This window comes from Saimiri boliviensis, chromosome 13 (assembly GCF_048565385.1).
Source record: "Saimiri boliviensis isolate mSaiBol1 chromosome 13, mSaiBol1.pri, whole genome shotgun sequence".
NCBI lineage: Eukaryota > Metazoa > Chordata > Mammalia > Primates > Cebidae > Saimiri > Saimiri boliviensis.
Genome location: NC_133461.1, coordinates 27,708,648 through 27,727,609, shown reverse-complemented (window position 1 = coordinate 27,727,609; position 18,962 = coordinate 27,708,648). Strand labels below are relative to the sequence as shown.

The 18,962-nt window shown below is 42.6% G+C and overlaps 1 pseudogene; it reads right to left on the bottom strand.

Moving 5' to 3' along the window:
- Positions 1-15,562: 15,562 nt before the first annotated feature.
- On the bottom strand, positions 15,563-16,211 carry LOC101033984 (ADP-ribosylation factor 1 pseudogene; annotated as a pseudogene).
- Between the last annotated feature and the right edge of the window lie 2,751 nt (positions 16,212-18,962).

Genomic DNA, 18,962 nt, shown 5'->3' with positions numbered 1-18,962 from the left:
AGCACAACCATTTTGGAGGGAAACTTGACAGTATTTATCAAAAGTCCATGTATGTCTTTCTTTTTCTTTTTTTTTTTTTTTTTTTTTTTTTTTTTGAGGCAGGGTCTCCCTCTGTCACTCAGGCTGGAGTGCAGTGATGAGATCTCAGCTCACTGCAACCTCTGCCTCCCGGGTTCAAGCGATTCTCATGCCTCAGCCTCTTGAGCAGTTGGGGGTACAGGCACACGCCACCAAGCCTGGCTTATATTTACATTTTTAGTAGAGATGGGGTTTCACCAAACTCCTGAGTTTGAGTTTCATCTTGAACTCCTGACCTCAGATCATCCACCAGCCTTGGCCTCCCAAAGTGCCGGCATGAGCTTCCACTGCACATGCCCTTTGACTCAGTTGTTCTCTTAACATTGATTTACCCAGGGCCATGGTGATTTTGTTCAAGTTAGAATAAAGTATCCCCTCATGAAGAGATTTTATGTCTATCTGACAGAAAATAATCATAATAGGGATTTAAATTTATGACGTCTACAAACTGAACGACGCCCTCATAGAAAAGGCACTTTATGCAGTGTACGAAGGCCCAGTGACCTTATGAATACATATGAAAGATGATACTGAGTTATATGTAAAAGGGTATTTACTGTAACAGCAAAATAAATTGTCACAAATGGCCACCAGCAGGGAATAGTGTACATAAATAGAATACCTTTCCACAGTGGAATACTAGGAGCATTATAAAAAGAATATGGGAAGATCCACGTTGTATCTTCTGATAACGAAAACATGTTCAGTGTATTAAGTGAAAAGACAAAGGCATAAAAGAAAATAAATATATTATAATTCAATTTATGTGCATTTCAAAAAGAAACAGATTGGTACATAGCCCTTTTTTTCTGAAAAGACACTTAGGAAATTATTAATAGGAGCTTCCTAGGAAGAGAGTAATTGGGTGAAGAAGGAAGCTTTCAGTTCAAATGTTTACCTTTCTATAGTGTTTGAATTTTCTCACTGAAAGTATTTATTACTTCCCTTTTTTTTTTTTTAAGACAGAGTTTCACTCTTGTTCCCCCGATTGAAGTGCAATGGCACAATCTCGGCTCACTGCAACCTCTGCCTGCTGGGTTCATGCAATTCTCCTGCCTCAGCCTCCCGAGTAGCTGGAATTACAAGCATGCACCACCACACCCAGTTAATATTTGAATTATTACTAGAGACAGGGTTCCATCATGTCAGCCAGGCTGATCTCGAACTCCTGACCTCAGGTGATCCACCCTCCTCAGCCTCCCAAAGTGCTGGGATTACAGGTGTGAGCCATCACGCCTGGCCTACTTTCAATTTTAAAAAACAACAGGGATTATTGGAAAAAAAAGACTTTTCATTTTTTTCCTTTATAGCTTTTGGCATTAAAAAAAAAAAAGTCTAAGACGTGTTTTTAAATTTTTGTACACATACCCCCAACAGAATGCATTAAAAAATAGACTGCAAGTGTTTTTTTAATATAGCAATGGGTCCAAGGAAGGGAGGGAGGCAGGAGGCAGGTGGTAAGGGTTGGGTGCTGACGCAGGAGACAGACCCTCTCTGCACCTCTGTTCTCTAGGGGCATTTCTACCTCACAATTCTTGCTTCTGAAAACAAACAGATACTACATTCATGTATCTATTGGACAGTTAATATATTTAATCATAGAAAAAGAGTATCATTAAGCTCACTTTCTTTTATTAATTCGGCCCTAATGGAATATAAATACAGTGCAGGCAGAACTGCCCATCACTTAAAAACCCAGGGGCTGTTAGAAACCTACTAATTGTGTACTTCCTCGATTCTACCATGCTAAGTAGGTGTAGAGGAATCAGACTGGCTGCTTTTCTCACTTTGATTTCAGTCCCCAGATAAAGGAGAATTCTAGCTTTCTGCTTGTTTCTGAAATGCGAGCCACCATTACAATAAAGTAAAGCTGAATTCATTATTATAAATTTTATGCTAAGAATACATTCTCTCAAATGAATTTCTTTTTCTTGAGACCAGGTCTCACTCTCTCAGGCTGGAGTGCAGTGGTGCAATCATGGCTCACTGGAGCCTTGACCTTCGAGGCTCAAGCGATTCTCCTACCTCAGCCTCCCTAGTAACTAGGACTACAGACATGCACCACCATTCCCAGTTATTTTCTTATTTTTTTGTAAAGACAGGGTCTTGCCATGTTGCCCAGGCTGATCTTGAACTCCAAGGACTTCAATCTTCCTGCCTCAGCTTCCTGAAGTGCTACAATTACAGGTGTAAGCCATTGCACCTGGCCTCAAATGAATATTTATTTGGACTACACATATATTATTATTCCACAAAAAGAGGGCAAAAGAAAAAGATTTTCTTTTCAATAACAGAAATTACATTTAATGTAATTAAGTAACATAGCAACCTCAAACCTAAGAAAAGAATGACATTTATATGTTTATTTTTAAGAAGTGCTTGTATTAAATGACTTTAAAAAAATTCCCTTCAGTAAAGGATGTCAGAGGAGAGCACTTCAACTTTTATAAATTTTGCAGAACATTTTTCTACTTTGGAGTTTTGCATTTTGAATCATGTATTTGTCCCAATGTAAAGGCATCAGACCTTGCGTTAATTACAACTTAAACACATTTTGATCCCAAGTTATACACATTCCATTCTTCTACTCATTGGAAAATGGGTTTTAAACACTGAACTCATTCCAGGGCAAGGTCTTCTCTCTACACATTAATACAACAAATACTCTTTTATTGCTGAATTTCCATTTGGAGACTGATTATTTAGAACTCCACTATTCATTTGCTTACATTTGCCTTGGTTACCCTGACTGTGTCATTAAACAAATATTTAATCATTCAATACACATTTATTGAGAATGTTCTAGGTCCCAGTGTCTCTTGCCAGCACTAGAACACATGGAATAGACAGGTAAATATAAAATTGAAGCCGGGCGCGGTGGCTCAAGCCTGTAATCCCAGCACTTTGGGAGGCCGAGGCGGGTGGATCATGAGGTCAAGAAATCGAAACCATCTTGGTCAACATGGTGAAACCCTGTCTCTACTAAAAATACAAAAAATTAGCTGGGCATGGTGGCACGTGCCTGTAATCCCAGCTACTCAGGAGGCTGAGGCAGGAGAATTTCCTGAACCCAGGAGGCGGAGATTGCGGTGAGCTGAGATCACGCCATTGCACTCCAGCCTGGGTAACAAGAGAGAAACTCCGTCTCAAAAATAAATAAATAAATAAATAAATAAATAAAATAAAATAAAATTGAAAAATGCCAGGCACGGTGGCTCACGCTTGCAATTCCAGCACTTTGGGAGGCTGAGGCAGGTGGATCACCTGAGGTTGGGAGTTCAAGACCAGCCCAGCCAACATGGTGAAACCCCATCTCTACTAAAAATACAAAGATTAGGTGGGCGTGGTGGCATGTGCTCGTAATCCCAGCTACTCATGAGATTGAGGCAGGAGAATCACTTGAACCGAAAGGTGCAGGTTGCAGTGAGCTGAGATCCTGCCACTGCACCTCATCCTGGGTGAGAAAGGGAGACTCTGTCTCAAAAAAAAAAAAAAAAGAAAAAGAAAAAGAAAAGAAAAATGATACCCTTGAGAAGTTGCAAGCTGGGCTCTTCTGTCCGATGTTTATCATGATGTTTGTTCTATACAGTCAGGGGCAGGACTAAGGTGAGACCACAAAGACACATGACCTAGGAGAGTTTTAGGAGGTGTTCACTCTCAGCGTTGCGCAGGCCTGCCAGTATCCTCACCCAGCCACATGGCTGCCCCACATCGTCTCCTCTTCCCCTCTGCTGTCCTCCCAGCTCAGAGACATCACAGGCTCACACTTTCATCACAGTCAGCTCCTTTCACTTCCTCGAAAATGTCTACATTTCGTGTCTATTTTCATATCTGGGACTATGCAACCCTCCCTATTGCTCCCTCCACCCCAATCCAATTAAACATTTCTTCTAGGCCTTGTTCAAACCCCACAAGGAAAGTCCTTGCTAGATCTTCCAGTCTGAACATTCTCTCCCCATGCCCTCAGCAATTCTGAGAAGGTCTTTACCACTAACCAATTTGTATTCACATCACCACATGGGAATCTCCCGCCCCTGGGCTGTGAGCCTCCGGAAAGCAAAGCCTGTGTTTCAGCTTTTAGGGAAGCTGACTCCAAACCCGCGGCCCCCAGCACAGTGCTTGGCACATGGTGGGCTTTTAGCAAATGATTCCCTCATTTATCTGAATCTTTGCAATCCTTATCACATTTTTAGTGTTTCTTATCACTTTTACAGAAACAAACATTTGTTTGAGGCATTTATAACACTTGAATTTGATTCTACAGAAGCAAGACAGGAATTACAATGAGTTAGCTTGTTAGAAAATGCATTTTCTTATTTCCCAGCAACTAATTAAATGTAAAACTAGCTTAAGTAAATAGACATTTTGTTTGGTACTACTATAATCTGTGTGTGGTAGGGTGTTAACTCGTGTATGACAATAGGCCTTCTCTGTTGTGCAAAGATGGTCACTCCTTGGGTGAAGGTCTCCACGGCAGCTTCTTGGTGGTAACACCAATAGCCAATGGGTTATAATTAATAAAGAATTACAGTGGCGACAATCTTCCAGTCAGGCAGCTCCTCTCGATGGCATGATATTGTTACTGATGATGAGAATGTGGCTGTACCCATTACTAAGGCACACCACATCATCAACATAGGAAATTATTTACAACCACACCCCCAAACATGTACCCCAAATGGTTTTCTAAGAGTATAGTTAGGATACTTCTTAAGATGGTGTGCTCAAAGAGATAGTGGCCTGACATCCTTAGCAGAATTTCACTAATGGTCATGAAAGGGACTGATCTACCATAATTATTTCAGTAGCGCCCCCCCACCCTGGATATGTGTGATGTTGATGGGGAATTAATTTAATAGCCAAAGCTAGACTCTGCCCAGTGATTGGCTGTAGGAAGTAACCATTCCCCCTGCCCTTTAGCTGTTTCCTTGCAAGGACTTGCTATATGAGATGTTTGTCTTCATGGCGTGACTTGACAATGCAGCTTAGAGCTATAGCGATTTTGCTAAAATATTTTAGAAAAGTAAACTCCAAATACTGAATGGAAAGCTCTTGTCTTTCTGGAAAGATCCTAGCTACAGCCCTTTGTGATATTTTTACTCCCTCCTCTCCCCACATCCTGCCATTATTCCTCTTCCACCTAAAATGTCGAGTGATTACAAACAAAATGAGCATCAGTTGCTAAAGTGGGGCGCAGGGGATTTCTAGCCCTTGGTGACTTTACTGCTGCAGTCAAAATAGGCATCATCAACCAGAAAGCTTCCAACGCTGGAAGCTCCAGGGCGCAACCAGGAGATGGGCCATGGAGTGAAGCTAAGTTGTGGGCAGGGGGTAAATAAAGACCACACACACTGTTCAATCAATAAACTTCCAAAAAGGTGACATAAAGATGGAAAGTCTGTAAAATCAATGAAATTTTAAAGTTAGGTAATTGAGAGTTGGCTGTTTTACAGGAAATACAAATGAAAAATCATTTTCTATTTATTCTGCTTTCAAGTTTTGAATTTCAGGCTTTCTAAAAGTAGCCAGCAGTTTTTTGAGGCTCGAGTATGGAACCTGCAGATCTGAACAGAAGAGAAAGTGATGAAGGGGAACCTATCTGGATGTTATTCAGCATCAGGTGCTCTGGGGCCACATTATTCATTTGAACTGGTAATGGGGGAAGGAAGAACCACCTGCCCTCCGTCTTCCATGTCATCTTGAATACCAATTAGCAAGAAGATTTGCAGTCAGTCTCAGTGGATCACACCTGTAATCCCAGTGCTTTGGGAAGCAAACACAGGCAGATCACTTCAGTCCAGGAGTTCAAGACTAGCCTGGGCAACATGGCAATACCCCCATCTCTATACAAAATTTTAAAATAAGCCAGGTGTGGTGGTGTGTGCCTGAAGTCCCAGCTACTCAGAAGGCTGAGGGAAGAGGATTGCTTGAGCCCAGGAGGCGGGGGTTGCAGTGAGCTGAAATTGTACCATTGCACTCCAGCCTGGGTGACAGAGACCTTATCTTAAAAAAAAAAAAAAAAAAAAAAAAAAAAAAAAACAGAAAGAAGATTTGTGAAAATTCCAGAGTCTCATGGCTTCAACCTCGAGCATATGTTTCTTGGTAATCCTGTCACTTAATTGGTTTGGGTTCAATAAGCAATTACATATATATATACAAACTACAAAAATATATATATATATGGAGAGAGAGAGAGAGAGAGAGAGAGAGAGAGAGAGATGGAGTCTCACTCTGTCACCCAGGCTGGAGTGCAGTGGTGAGATCTCAGCTCACTGCAAGCTCCCCATCTTGGGTTCAAGCAATTCTCCTGCTTCAGCCTCCAGAGTAGCTGGGATTACAGGCATGTGCCAACACACCTGGCCAATTTTTGTATTTTTAGAAGAGACGGGGTTTCAGCATGTTGGCCAGGCTGGTCTCAAACTCCCGAGCTCAAATGATCCACCCCGCTTGGCCCCACAAAGAGCTGGGATTACAGGCAGGAGCCACCGCACCTGACCTTCAGAATATTTTTTGAATGCACATCTTGGGCATAATGTGGCCAAGGAGACCAAACAGATGAAAAGATAAAACCTTACCCTTAAGAAGTTTATAGATTCATTAAGAAATCAAAACAAATTGCCCTGATTTTATTCTCTGTGCACGTCATATCATTTCACATGATACGACGTGATCATATCATTTCACAAGATTCTAGCAAATCTTCCTAGAATCCTCAAGAACTTTTTAAGTCCAGGCTCCTCATACAGATCCTCAAGGCCGCCCAGGCTCTCCCCCACTTTATTTTTCTAGCCTTATCTCCCCTGGCTGTGTTATCTGCACATGTTCTGTTCCCCAGGGCCACCCCGGGGGAAGGTCTCCCTGTCTCTCCAATAACAGCCGCTTAGCTCAGCCTCCCTCTTATTGTTCATAAACCATCAGCACAACAGTACGGGTCAAGATGGCTTTATGTAAGCAAGTGTTTTGGAAAATGAAAGATAATTTCGAAGATCTCCTGCCATGGTCTGAGCCAATTAGCTTCCATCTCTTTACTTGAGCTGTGCTCATCTTCATCCAAATAGTAATCTTTTATATGTAGTAAAACTTAATTGAGTCTCATAATTTTGAGACTTAAGGCAATTCAGACAAGGGTTAATTTGACTTTTGCAACTGACAAATAGCAGTAATTGGTATACAAACAAACTTGATGTGGGGAAGGTTTAAATATCTTAAAAGATCTAAATTTTTAGCACCTTCGAGTATTTGAGGAAAATCCTTTAAGAAAAAAAAAAAAACGGGTGTACCAATAGAAACAAAGCTTATCTATTTACTAAAGTAAGATCCATGTGCATCATGGGAACAAAGCTTATCTCTTTATGAAAGTAAGATTCACATAAGTAATCTACAAAGATTGTTTAGATTTTAACTTAATTGAGATACCATCAATACTTCAAAGTACTCAAAATGCTATTCCTCTACATATTAAATAATTTAACTTTTTCGTCAGGTTGCTTTCAATTTAGAGCAAGTGAAGAAGACACTGAGAAAGAAAAATATATGTCAATACTTCTTATTTGAGGAATGAGAGCCCTTTTAAATTATCAGGCCCAGAGAGGCATTAAACTGAGACAGCAATTATTTCCTACTTCTTTCCACCCCCATCCGAGCTATGTAATTATCCGAGGTTCAAGGAATTCTCCTGCCTCAGCCTCCCAAGTACCTGGGATTACAGGAGGCTGCCACTATGCGCAGCTAATTTTGTATTTTTAGTAGAGATGAGGTTTCACCATGTTGGCCAAGCCGGTCTCGAACTCCTGGCCTCTAGTGATCCACCCACCTCAGCCTCCCAAAGTGCTGGGATTAGAGGTGTGAACCACTTCGCCCAGCCCCTAGTAAGTTCTTTTGATAGGTCTGAGATCTGGTCATTGATGTATTCCTCCTGACCATATCAATTAGGAAGATTTTAACTACAATCACTTATCGAGATATCTGACTCATAGAAGAATTTTGTTTTTGTTTTTATATATTTTTGGTTTTTTAACACCACACAGAAACCCAGGCATGGGGGTCATTAACATTGGTCAGCTGCTCAGGAGTGACATCAAGGATCTCCATTCCTTCCATCTTTTCACTTACTCTGCTGTTATCATTATGCCGGGGCTTCATCCTTCTGCTTGTCTGTGTTAGTTACCATGTCTGCAGGTATCATTCTACATTCAAGGTTAGATAAGTGGCAAAGGGCAACATCAGCCACGTTTTTTAATCAGAAAAGCCAAGTGTTTATGAGAATTCCTTCAGCACACCTCCTCTTACATATTTTTGGCCAGAACTAGCCACATGGGCACTTCCTTCCAACTGCAAAGAAAGGCAAGGAAATCAGCTATTTGGCAAAAGGAAGCTGGATAGCCATAACTTTCATAGACTAATAATGAATGAGTCATCAACTAACCCAAGCTGCATATTACCACCTGGAACAAAATGAAGAATGTTTTTGCCAGAAAGGAGTGGAGTGGATATGGTATTGGTAACAGAGTCTGATGTATGAACCTTCTGCTCAATGAGTCTGTCGTCTTCAAAGCACTCTTGGTCCTTGGTCTGCTACCCTCAGCTTTCATCAGGTGTAGATATCTCAGATACACTTCCACAATTGAGATTAAATTTATATAAATCTCCAATTTTTTGGTATGTTTGCTTTATCAACAACAACAACAACAACAACAAAACTTCTCTGTAAAAGCAGGAAGCTGGATTAGATGATTTATTGAGATTTCTCACAGGTCCGAGACCTGTGATGCAAAATTCAGCATAAGAATGGTGAGGGTTGGGAGGCTGAGGCAGGAGAATCGCTTGAACCTGCGAGTCGGAGATTGCAGGGTCCTGTGTGTATGTCTTATACAAGTAAAAACACAATTACTATGCCTTTATCTGGACCTTACTTAAGTTATGATGTGGTAGAATCCCAAGTTCTATTTCAGAAGGTTCACTCTTTCTCCTTCTGCAGCTTGTTCTTCCTTCATAAGTAAACTAATCTCTACCTGCCGTTATTAATACACCAGTGTGAACCAATTATCACTCCATTATTCTGCAAACATTCACAAAGCATGTACTTTGTGCCTAGCACTGGGAATACAAAGCTGAAGAAGAAACAATTTCTTTTTTTTTTTTTTGAGACGGAGTTTTGCTCTTGTTACCCAGGCTGGAGTGCAATGGCGCGATCTCGGCTCACCACAACCTCCGTCTCCTGGGTTCAGGCAATTCTCCTGCCTCAGCCTCCTGAGTAGCTGGGATTACAGGCATGTGCCACCATGCCCAGCTAATTTTTTTGTATTTTTAGTAGAGACGGGGTTTCACTATGTTGACCAGGATGGTCTCGATCTCTTGACCTCGTGATCCACCCGCCTCAGCCTCCCAAAGTGCTGGGATTACAGGCTTGAGCCACCGCGCCTGGCTCAGAAAAAACAATTTCTTATCTTCAAGTTTATAATCTGGGATGGAGAAAAATATGTAAGCTAGTAATGTATAAGAAGTAGGATGTCATAGGTGTAATGATTTTTAAAACATATAAAAGTGAAGGGGAAAATAAGGCAAGAGTGCTCAGCCCTTGGTGGGGTGGAGTCAGAATTCTAAAAATCTGATATAACATCAGAGACTTTCTCCAGAACTAGCATCTTCTGGATTGCTCCAGCAATGTCAGCGCTAACGATAGAAAAGATCTGGTATTGCGTAATATTGCAAATGAGATGTTTAGTTAGGAGCTGAAATAGTATTTTCAGGGGGTTTGTTCAGATGTGTTTTCTCTTGGTTAATAATCACATGTGTTCTAAACTCTTTAATTAAGGATTGTAAATCAGGGGGTAGCATTTCTTTGTTTTCAGTGATGACACAGACATTCATCATTGCCTACCGTGATGACTTCAAGTTTGCGGGAAGATAGCCAAAAGAAAAAATACTGATTCCATACTTTCCTTTGGGCTCATTGAGAAGTCACTCACTTTTTTTGCTTCTTGGTCACTAGGCTCCACTGACAGACACATTTATACATGACACTGGGAAGTCAGTGAGCATCTACAGTGATCAGCAGCTTCTGTATTCATTCCTTCAACTTTTAGCCAAGTAAAGATGAGATTAGAAATTCAGTAACTTCATGTATCACTAGTGTCTTCCAAACTGCAGACTGTGACTCACTGATGGGTCATAAAATCCAATCGGTGGGTCTTAATCAGTTTTCAAAAAAAAAAAATAGAAAAAAGTATAGAATGGGAAAATATCAGAATGTATTTCACCTAGTAAGGTAAAAATTAGCTCATGAAATTTTTGTTGCAGGTGTGCGTGTGTGTGTATTGAGTCACAACATAAAAGATATTTCTTAGTGTGTCCCTGTCAAAAAATTAAGCCACAAAATCAGACACTAATTCTGAAGAAGGCACTTATCAGCCACCTAGCAAATATTTGTTGAATTAAACTGATTTGTATGTGTACTTATGTATTTACTCAACACTTACTAAGACTGTGTACACAACATTGACCATTACAACCTCTCATTTAAATTTTGTGAAAATGTAGGACACCAGCAAGCTATCAGACTCAGTAAATGTTCTTTCCTAGGAACAAATCATCCCATTTACCAGGACTGTTTCATAATTTTTAATCCAGCTTAATCCCCACCTGCAGTATAAAATAGATCTTGAAATAGCTAAACAGGTATCCAAAAAAAAAAAACAACCTATAAAACCATCAGATGCAATGGATTATCAGCAAACAAAGCCTTCTGATCCTTATTAGTCTCAGGAACACAAGTCATGTCCTAGTTCAAAGCTCTCTCTCATAATCAGGGCAGGCTGGCACAGTGTCCTGTGTCCCAGCATAGATGATGTCACAGGTCCTGGCCTCCAGTGCTCCTTTTTCAGGCTTCGGGTGCTGAGCACCTACCTGTTCTGACTACCAAGAGCCCCCTCCCAAGCCAGCAGGGCTGCCGCTGGAGGCTTTGCCCTCCCTGGAGACCACATTCTCACTGCCCCTTGGTAGGCCCAGCTCCTCAATGCCCAACATCATCACAGTTCTCATGCCCAAGATGTGCCCGAGGGTCTCAGACCATGCCCAGAAGACTACCACTTGCCAGACCCAAGCCAAGCCCACAGATATGGTACCATCTGCTCATTCATCTCTTTTGTCTGCCTGAAGTAGAGCCTCCTATAGATTCCAGAGTTCTCTACCTACCTTGGGCAGAGGGACCACGTTGGGGCAAGAGCATTGGGTGAAGAATGCACCAACGCCTAACATTTGGCCCTGCCCTGCTCTCAGCCTGGTGCCGTGATGCTCCACAGAAACGTCAGAGGTGGCGCAAGATACTTCTCCACTCACTCTCCCTGCACCAGAAGAGAGGATACACCCATCCCCATCAACAGGGAACTGGGGCTCTGCACTATTCATCACCTCTGCCACAGCATCTAAGTGTTTTGTGAAGCAGGGGTTATCACGTCCCTGTCCCCGCCTCCCGAAGGTCAGACATTGTCCTGTAATCTAAGTTCTGTAGCCTCTGGGCCCCCCTTGTGGAAGTCCAGCCTAGGTCTGTTAGACAAAGAGTGAGCACTTACTTCCACAGGAAGCAAACGACATCCTGAAAGTCATCTTTTCCTCTGTCCTGGACTGGATCTACCTTACACTGAAGCTTAGTGGATCTGTGGGTGTTTCTCCGTCTTGCTCTCAAGCAAAGCCTTCTCCGTGGGCTTGTTCTCCTTCCTTCTGTCTGCATAAAATTCCCCAGGACTCAGGAGCCCCAGGGATCAGGGCTACAGGACAGGCTGTCTCTGTTGTCTGCCACTTGTGTGAGCTCATTCCTATCCCAGAGTCAGGAAAAGAGCATCACAGTCAGTGGACAGCAAGGGTTGAACTGGCTAAGGAAGCACAATTGGTTTTTTCTTCCACCTCTTCCAAACCCTCCCCAGTGGTTTATCATTATGGATGCTGCTTGGTTAGTTTACCAAGTCCTGCCCTTCAAGGGGCCACCAGGTTTCTGTGGGGAGAGTTAGAGAGCAGAGAACGTGAGTAGCTTTGGTGGGATGGGACGCAAGAGCCTGCTACCCAGAATCTGCAAAGGGCTCCATTTTGGTACCTTTGGTCCCAGATCTAAACATCCCACCAACCAGTGTCTGTCAGAACAACCTAGAGCTCCAGAACCCAATCATTGACACTCTCTTAAGGAGATCCAAAGACAGAAGATACATTCTTGGTCATTTCTTGTGATCTGGAATATCAGTTACTTTCCAAGATTTTCTTCTAATTAAAGAAATCCAGCAAGCAGCAATGTGTTTTTAGGTTGTCAGTTGTCTGGTTTGGGATACTGCAGCAAAATCGTTTAAAACTTTCTTGTGGAATGAGATCTGGGATCAAATCCCAGCTTTGCCTCTTACCAGATAACTTAACCCTTGAAGCCTCAGTTTCCCTGTCTATAAAATAAAGACAACACCGTAGCCTACCTTATCAGGTAATTATGAGGATTGATTAAGAAAACCTTTGTTAAGCTCCAAGTATAGTATCTGGCACACAGGAAACAGTAAATGTTAACTATTGTTACTATTATTATTGGCAATTATGAGAATTAGTGAAAAGAGCAGAATAAGCTAATTAAGACTAAGAAAAACCATATAGCATTTACAAAGCTACGTCCTTCAAAGTAAAAATGAAATTGATTCTACTTCAGTGTATTCTACTTGTTTGCTTGTCCACTTGACAATGCATTAGAGACACAGATCATAGTATAGTGGAAAGAATACGGACTCCAGTGTCAGAATTGTGCTTAAAGCCCTTCTACTTCTTGAGAGATTTGGGCAAATTTTTTAAGCTGACTGAAACTTAGTTTACTCATCTATAAAATGGGAATAACAATTCTAGCTTGCAGCATTGTCCTAAGGATTAAAAAAGCCTCTCTTCCCATCTCCATCCCCTGCAGACTGGCAGCCTCTCCCATGTGCACAAACAGCTCTCTTGGCTTTCTCCTTGGGAGACCTTATTGCATTGGACCATATTGTCTCCTCTTCTTTGTTTTGAGACTAAATGTTGTTCTGTCACACAGGCTGGAGCAGTGACACAATCTCAGCTCACTGCAACATCCGTCTCCCTGGTTCAAACGATTCTCCTATACCGGCATGCACCACCACGTCAGGCTAATTTTGGTATTTTCAGTAGAGATGGGGTTTCACCATGTTGGCCCAGCTGGTCTTGAACTCCTGACCTCAAGTGATCCTCCTACCTCAGCCTCCCATAATGCTGGGATTACAGCCGTGAGCCACCTCACCTGGTATTGAGAAATGCTGAGTGTGTGATAAAATATATTGCTTGCTAAGAAGAACAATGGCAAGAAAAACCTAGCCGCACCCCGCCCCCCACCCAAGTAGAAAACTACTTGGGGCTTTCTAAAGTAGCAAGACAGTATAGGTATATCGCACGCCAGTTAAAACAATTCTTTAAGCACGAGATACGTGACCCTGCCCCCGTGGCTCCCACGTGGAGAACGCTTTTTAGTTTGTCTGTGATCAGTGGTAAGCAGGCACCAGCTGCCTACCTAGTTTATTTTTATTCTATAAGAAAACACCGAACACCTGTTTGTTAATGATAATCACCTGTTCAGAGAGAATAACTACGTGGGTCAGAGTCTGCTCGAGGCCCTCAGCCCGGAATGCTGTCAGCCCCTGAGGCTCCTAGCTCTGAAGCCTATAGGCTCCCGGATAGTCCCATTTTGCTGTTCTATCTGGGTGTCTGCTTCTTGATGCCTTCAGCGCCGCCTGCATGGGGGGCTCTATAGCTGAGCTGGTCTCCGTAGCCTGGCCAAGTATACACTTCCTGATTAAAGTGAGCCTGTTTGTTTTCAATCTCGGGCATTTAGTGCAGCCCTTGGACATAGCATATGTTCAGTAAAAGCTTGCTAGCTTATTGAATGAAAAAAACAACTGAAAATGGCAGAAAAAAAATGGATTTGGTAGGAAAAATAAAGTTCCTTTATTACATATTCTAGGGAACAGTGTTAGCAGCTATTTTACAGCTGTGTTCCACTTTTTTTTTTTTTCTGTAGATGTGATTTGATTTAGGTGCCATTCAAATCTTGGTGTTGCAATTCATCTCACCATACCCCCATGTCCTCTGAGCTCTGTATTAGCTAATCTTGCTTTTAAAGTTTCCTCTAAGTGGAAATCTTTTCTTACATTATCATTACACAAATAACACATGGTCACAAAAAGCCACAAATACAGATAAACTAAACAGTAATAAACCTAAAACAAATTCTAACATCAAATAATTACTGTTAACATTTTGGATGTAGCCTTCTAAGTTTTTTTTTTTTTTAACACAGACTAGAGATAGAATTCACATACTGTATTAGTTGGCCAAAAGACAATCTGCAGAATTTTTCTTTTTTTCTTTTTTTTTTTTGGATTACTAATCGTGTATTGAAAGCAGTAAGAGGTTCCACACCAAATAGACCAGTTCTGAGGTTTCCCCAAGATAAATTTAACAGCTCCAGCTTCTTCAGTGTTTATCAAAATACAAAAGAAAAAAGTAGAGGTTGTCTTTTTCGATGGAAAATCGGACCCTTGCAGGCTGAGGGAAAGAAAGCTACATCACACACGGAGGTAGGGTGCTCCCGAGGGCCTGTGGGTCTAGGTGGACTGCCTGCCCGGCTTGCACGCGCTCCTGCTGGTGAGGCCCCAGACATCCTGCCAAAGTGTCTGAGCGAGCACGAGTACTGGGGATGACAGACTCACTCTGGCCACATGCTGACCGAGGGACAGGTGGGGCCCTGTCTCCCACAGGCTGCCTGAAGGTGGGTGGGGCGGCCTGAGGGAGAATGGGGTGGCTGTGGGCTCCCAGCCTGGCCCCTGGGAACCATGGGGGCACAGGGACAAGCACATGGCTATGGAATGCAGGGTGACCCAAGGACAAGCAAGTTGTGGGGATCTCTATTGTGACCATGCAGAATTGATCGCGGTCTGCCGCGTCGCTGCCTCACATTCCCAAGGGGAACAGCCGGGCTGGCGACCAGCATCCAGGCCGTAACTGCAAATCTATGCTAGGCAGGGTCTCCCTTCTGTGTGTTCAAGTGTTCTCAACTTGGACTTTTAACTATTTAAAAAAAATGCACTGAGTTTGGGTTAAAAACCAACCACCAGAATGGATTTCAACACAGCTCTAAAGCCAAGAGCATGTCCGGCTTTCCCAACACAGTGACTCCTGAAGGCCGGGTGCCCACAGGCCTACATCCCCTCGCAGCACTAATAGTGAGTTGGTTTTTCATTTTACAATAAAAAAAAGCTGAGTAATATTGCATAGAAGTACCAGAAACTGCCTCATTGGCAACAAAAACTATTTATATTAAATAAAAAAGCCTGACTGCCAGCTGCATCTGGCACATTTACAGCACGGTGCAATGCACACCGAGACTAAACCACGGAGGCAGCTTCTGGCACTCACACCACGAGCTGCACATTTGCCACATGGCAGTAAAGCAGAGGGTGAGAGGAGTGAGAGGGAGGAGGGTCGCATTCACCTCTGGTTCCGGAGCTGATTGGACAGCCAGTCCAGTCCCTCATAGAGCCTGTCTCCGCTGGTGGCAGCAGGTGGCCTGATGTACCAGTTCCTGTGGCGTAGGGAGTGCAGCCCCAGCTTGTCTGTGATCTCGGCCGCATTCATGGCGTTGGGGAGGTCCTGCTTGTTGGCGAACACCAGGAGGACAGCATCCCGGAGCTCATCCTCAGCCAGCATCCTCATGAGCTCCTCACGGGCCTCGTTGACGCGCTCTCTGTCATTGCTGTCCACCACGAAGATCAGGCCTTGTGTGCTCTGGAAGTAGTGGTGCCACAGAGGCTGATCTTGTCCTGGCCACCCACGTCCCACACAGTGAAGCTGATAGTCTTGTACTCCATGGTTTCCACGTTGAAGCCTATGGTGGGAATGGTGGTCACGATCTCACCCAGCTTTAGCTTGTACAGGATCGTGGTCTTCCCCACAGCATCCAGGCCTACCATGAGGATGCGCATTTCCTTTTTGCCAAAAAGGCCCTTGAAGAGGTTGGCTTAGATGTTCCCCATGCTTGTGGACAGGTGGAAGGACACTGGCCAGGGACACCTCAGCAGCTGCTGCTCCAAGCCAGGTGTTGGTTTCGTTCCCACGCAGTCTGCAGAATTTCTTCTTACTCAGGGGAAGTGAGTTCTTATTTTCTTAAAGACTTCAACAGATTGGATGAGGTTCAACCACATTATGGAGGGTCATCTGGTTTACTCAAAGTCCATTGATTAAATGTTAATCTCATAGAACAAACACCTTCACAGAAACATACAGAATAAAGTTTGACAAACTATCTAAATGCTGTGACCCAGCTAAGTGGACAGATAAAATTGATCATCACAGGCTGCTATAACAAAGTATGCAGACTGGGTGGTTTAAAAAACAGGGCTTTATTTTCCACAATTCTGGAGGCTAGATAACCTGAGATCAAGGTGTTCGTAGGGTTGGTTTCTTCTGAAGCCTCTCTCTTTGGCTTGAGTCTTTTCCCTGAGTCTTGAAATGGTTTTTCCTCTGTTTCCTAATCTTCTCTTTTTGTAAAGACACCCATCACATTAGATTAGGGCCTAATGACCTCATTTCAACTTAATTACCTCTTTAAAGACTCTATCTCCAAGTATGGTCACATTTTGAAGTACTGGGTGTTAGGACTTCGGCATATGAATTTGGGGAACCCATGTCAGCCCATAACACTTACTGTACAATTCTTTCATTTAAAGTATACAATTCAATGCTTTTAACACTGAAAAAGAAAAATCACAGCTCTACTTATAATTGAGGAAACTGAGGCCTGGAGATTAGTCCAAGGCTACACAGCTGGAGTGCAGCAGAGGAAAACTACATGGCTTCCTTCAGGGAGGAATTTGAGAGAGCCACTTGCTCAGTTGTACCTTCTTTTTGGTTGGGGCGGTGCAGGGTCTCACTCCTGTCGCCCAGGCTGCAGGTGATTTCAGTGGCGTGATCTCAGCTCACTGCAGTGTCGACTTCTCAAACTCAGGTGATTCTCCCACCTCAGCTTCCTCAGTAGCTGGGACTACAGGCATGTACCCCTATACCTAGCTAACTTTTTGTATTTTTAGTAGAGATGGGATTCTGTCATGTTAGCTAGGCTGGTCTTGAACTCGTGAGCTAAAGTGATCTGCCCACCTCAGCCTCTCAGAGTGCTAGGATTACAGGCATGAGCCACTATGTTTGGCTTGTACTATTTTTTTAGGCATCAAGATAAGAATTAATATCCCCAAGAATTTTTCCAGCTGTGTAATGTAAATTACACTTGCATCATTTTTGCATGGCATATCCCATAGATATACCAACTGTATAATTTGTGCTGCTAGATATTTGCTTCTTCTCTCTGATTCATCAGCATTTTACAGTCATATCCTTCAGTGTCCTATTTATTACTCCATGGTTGTACAAATCACCCTCCTCAGCTAGAGGAGAGCTATCCAAATCAAAAGCATTAGCTTTTTACCCATACAGGTAAAGTTAGCTCCTAACATGAATATCAGGAAAGAACCATAATATTAATTGTTTGGAAATGCTCCAACATTATCCTCACTTGGAAGAGATAAACCAGTGAGTTTTATTTACATTATTTAAAAAGGACAATGCAAAATGTCAAGATAAATTATGCAATGGGTTATATAATTTTTGAATTAAAAAAAACCACAAAACAGGAAGGGAGAAGTTTCTTCCTACTTACGTGCATCCTTACAGTTACTCCGGTTTTTCATTACTTATTTACTAAAGTGACTTCAAGCATAGTATACAGCAGTCGCTTGCAAACTGCAGCCCCTGCATTTTCAAGCAATATCACTGTGTGTTTTGAAGATACTCACCCGGTATACTACCATTTTAATAAAACAAATAAATAAAGTTGTTCTTGGGTGGGGTTTCCCAAATAAAGCAAGCATTGTAAGACACAAAGATTACAAGGGATTGAAAACACTATTCACAATTTTGTATGACAGGGTAGGTGCCAGTAAAAGAGAAAGCAGGCCAGACGAATATATTTTTGGTGGAACCTAGTTTACTGGATTTAAGTGCCTCAAAAGTTAGCAACAATATATTTTGCATTGTTATAAACACAACTATGTATTGTTTGTCCTCTCTGTAATTATATCAGAACAATCCTAACATCAAAGGGTTGCAGAATTACATAGCAAACCCAGAATAGCCTGTGGTTTGGAAGCTAAATAGAGAGCCCAATTACCTGGGTCAAATATCTACCAGTGATATCCGTTTAGGGCTTTGTGGTGTGAGGATATTCCAGGCCTAAAATCTAGGAACAGGCCACTACTTCTTGGAGCAAAGTCGTAAGGTTCTCAAAGTTGTTACTATAGTTACATTCCAATTCATTCCCCTTCCAGCTTGACAAGCCAGTCCACACCCAAATTTCCAGCTCTTCAGGTCTGAGAATAAAACCAGATGTTCGGGCATGGTGGTTCATGCCTGTAATCCCAGCAGTTTGGGAGGTCGAGGTAGGTGGATCACTTGAGGTCAAGAGTTCAAGACCAGCCTGGGCAACATGGTGAAACCCTGTCTCTACTAAAACTACAAAAATTAGCCAGGTGTGGTGGCATGGGCCTATAATCCCAGCTATTCAGGAGGCCAAGGCATGAGAATTGCTTGAACCCAGGAGGCAAAGGTTGCAGTGAGCCAAGATCATGCCGCAGCACTCCAGCCTGGGCGACAGAGCAAGCCTCCATCTCAAAAAAAAAAAAGAATAGAACCAGAGATGTGAACCACTGTCATTCTAGACAAAAATGTGGATGCCACACAGGTATATGCATCTGCCTACTGGCTACACCCATCTCCAGAAGAGAAACACAAACCTTGTCACTTCCTCACAT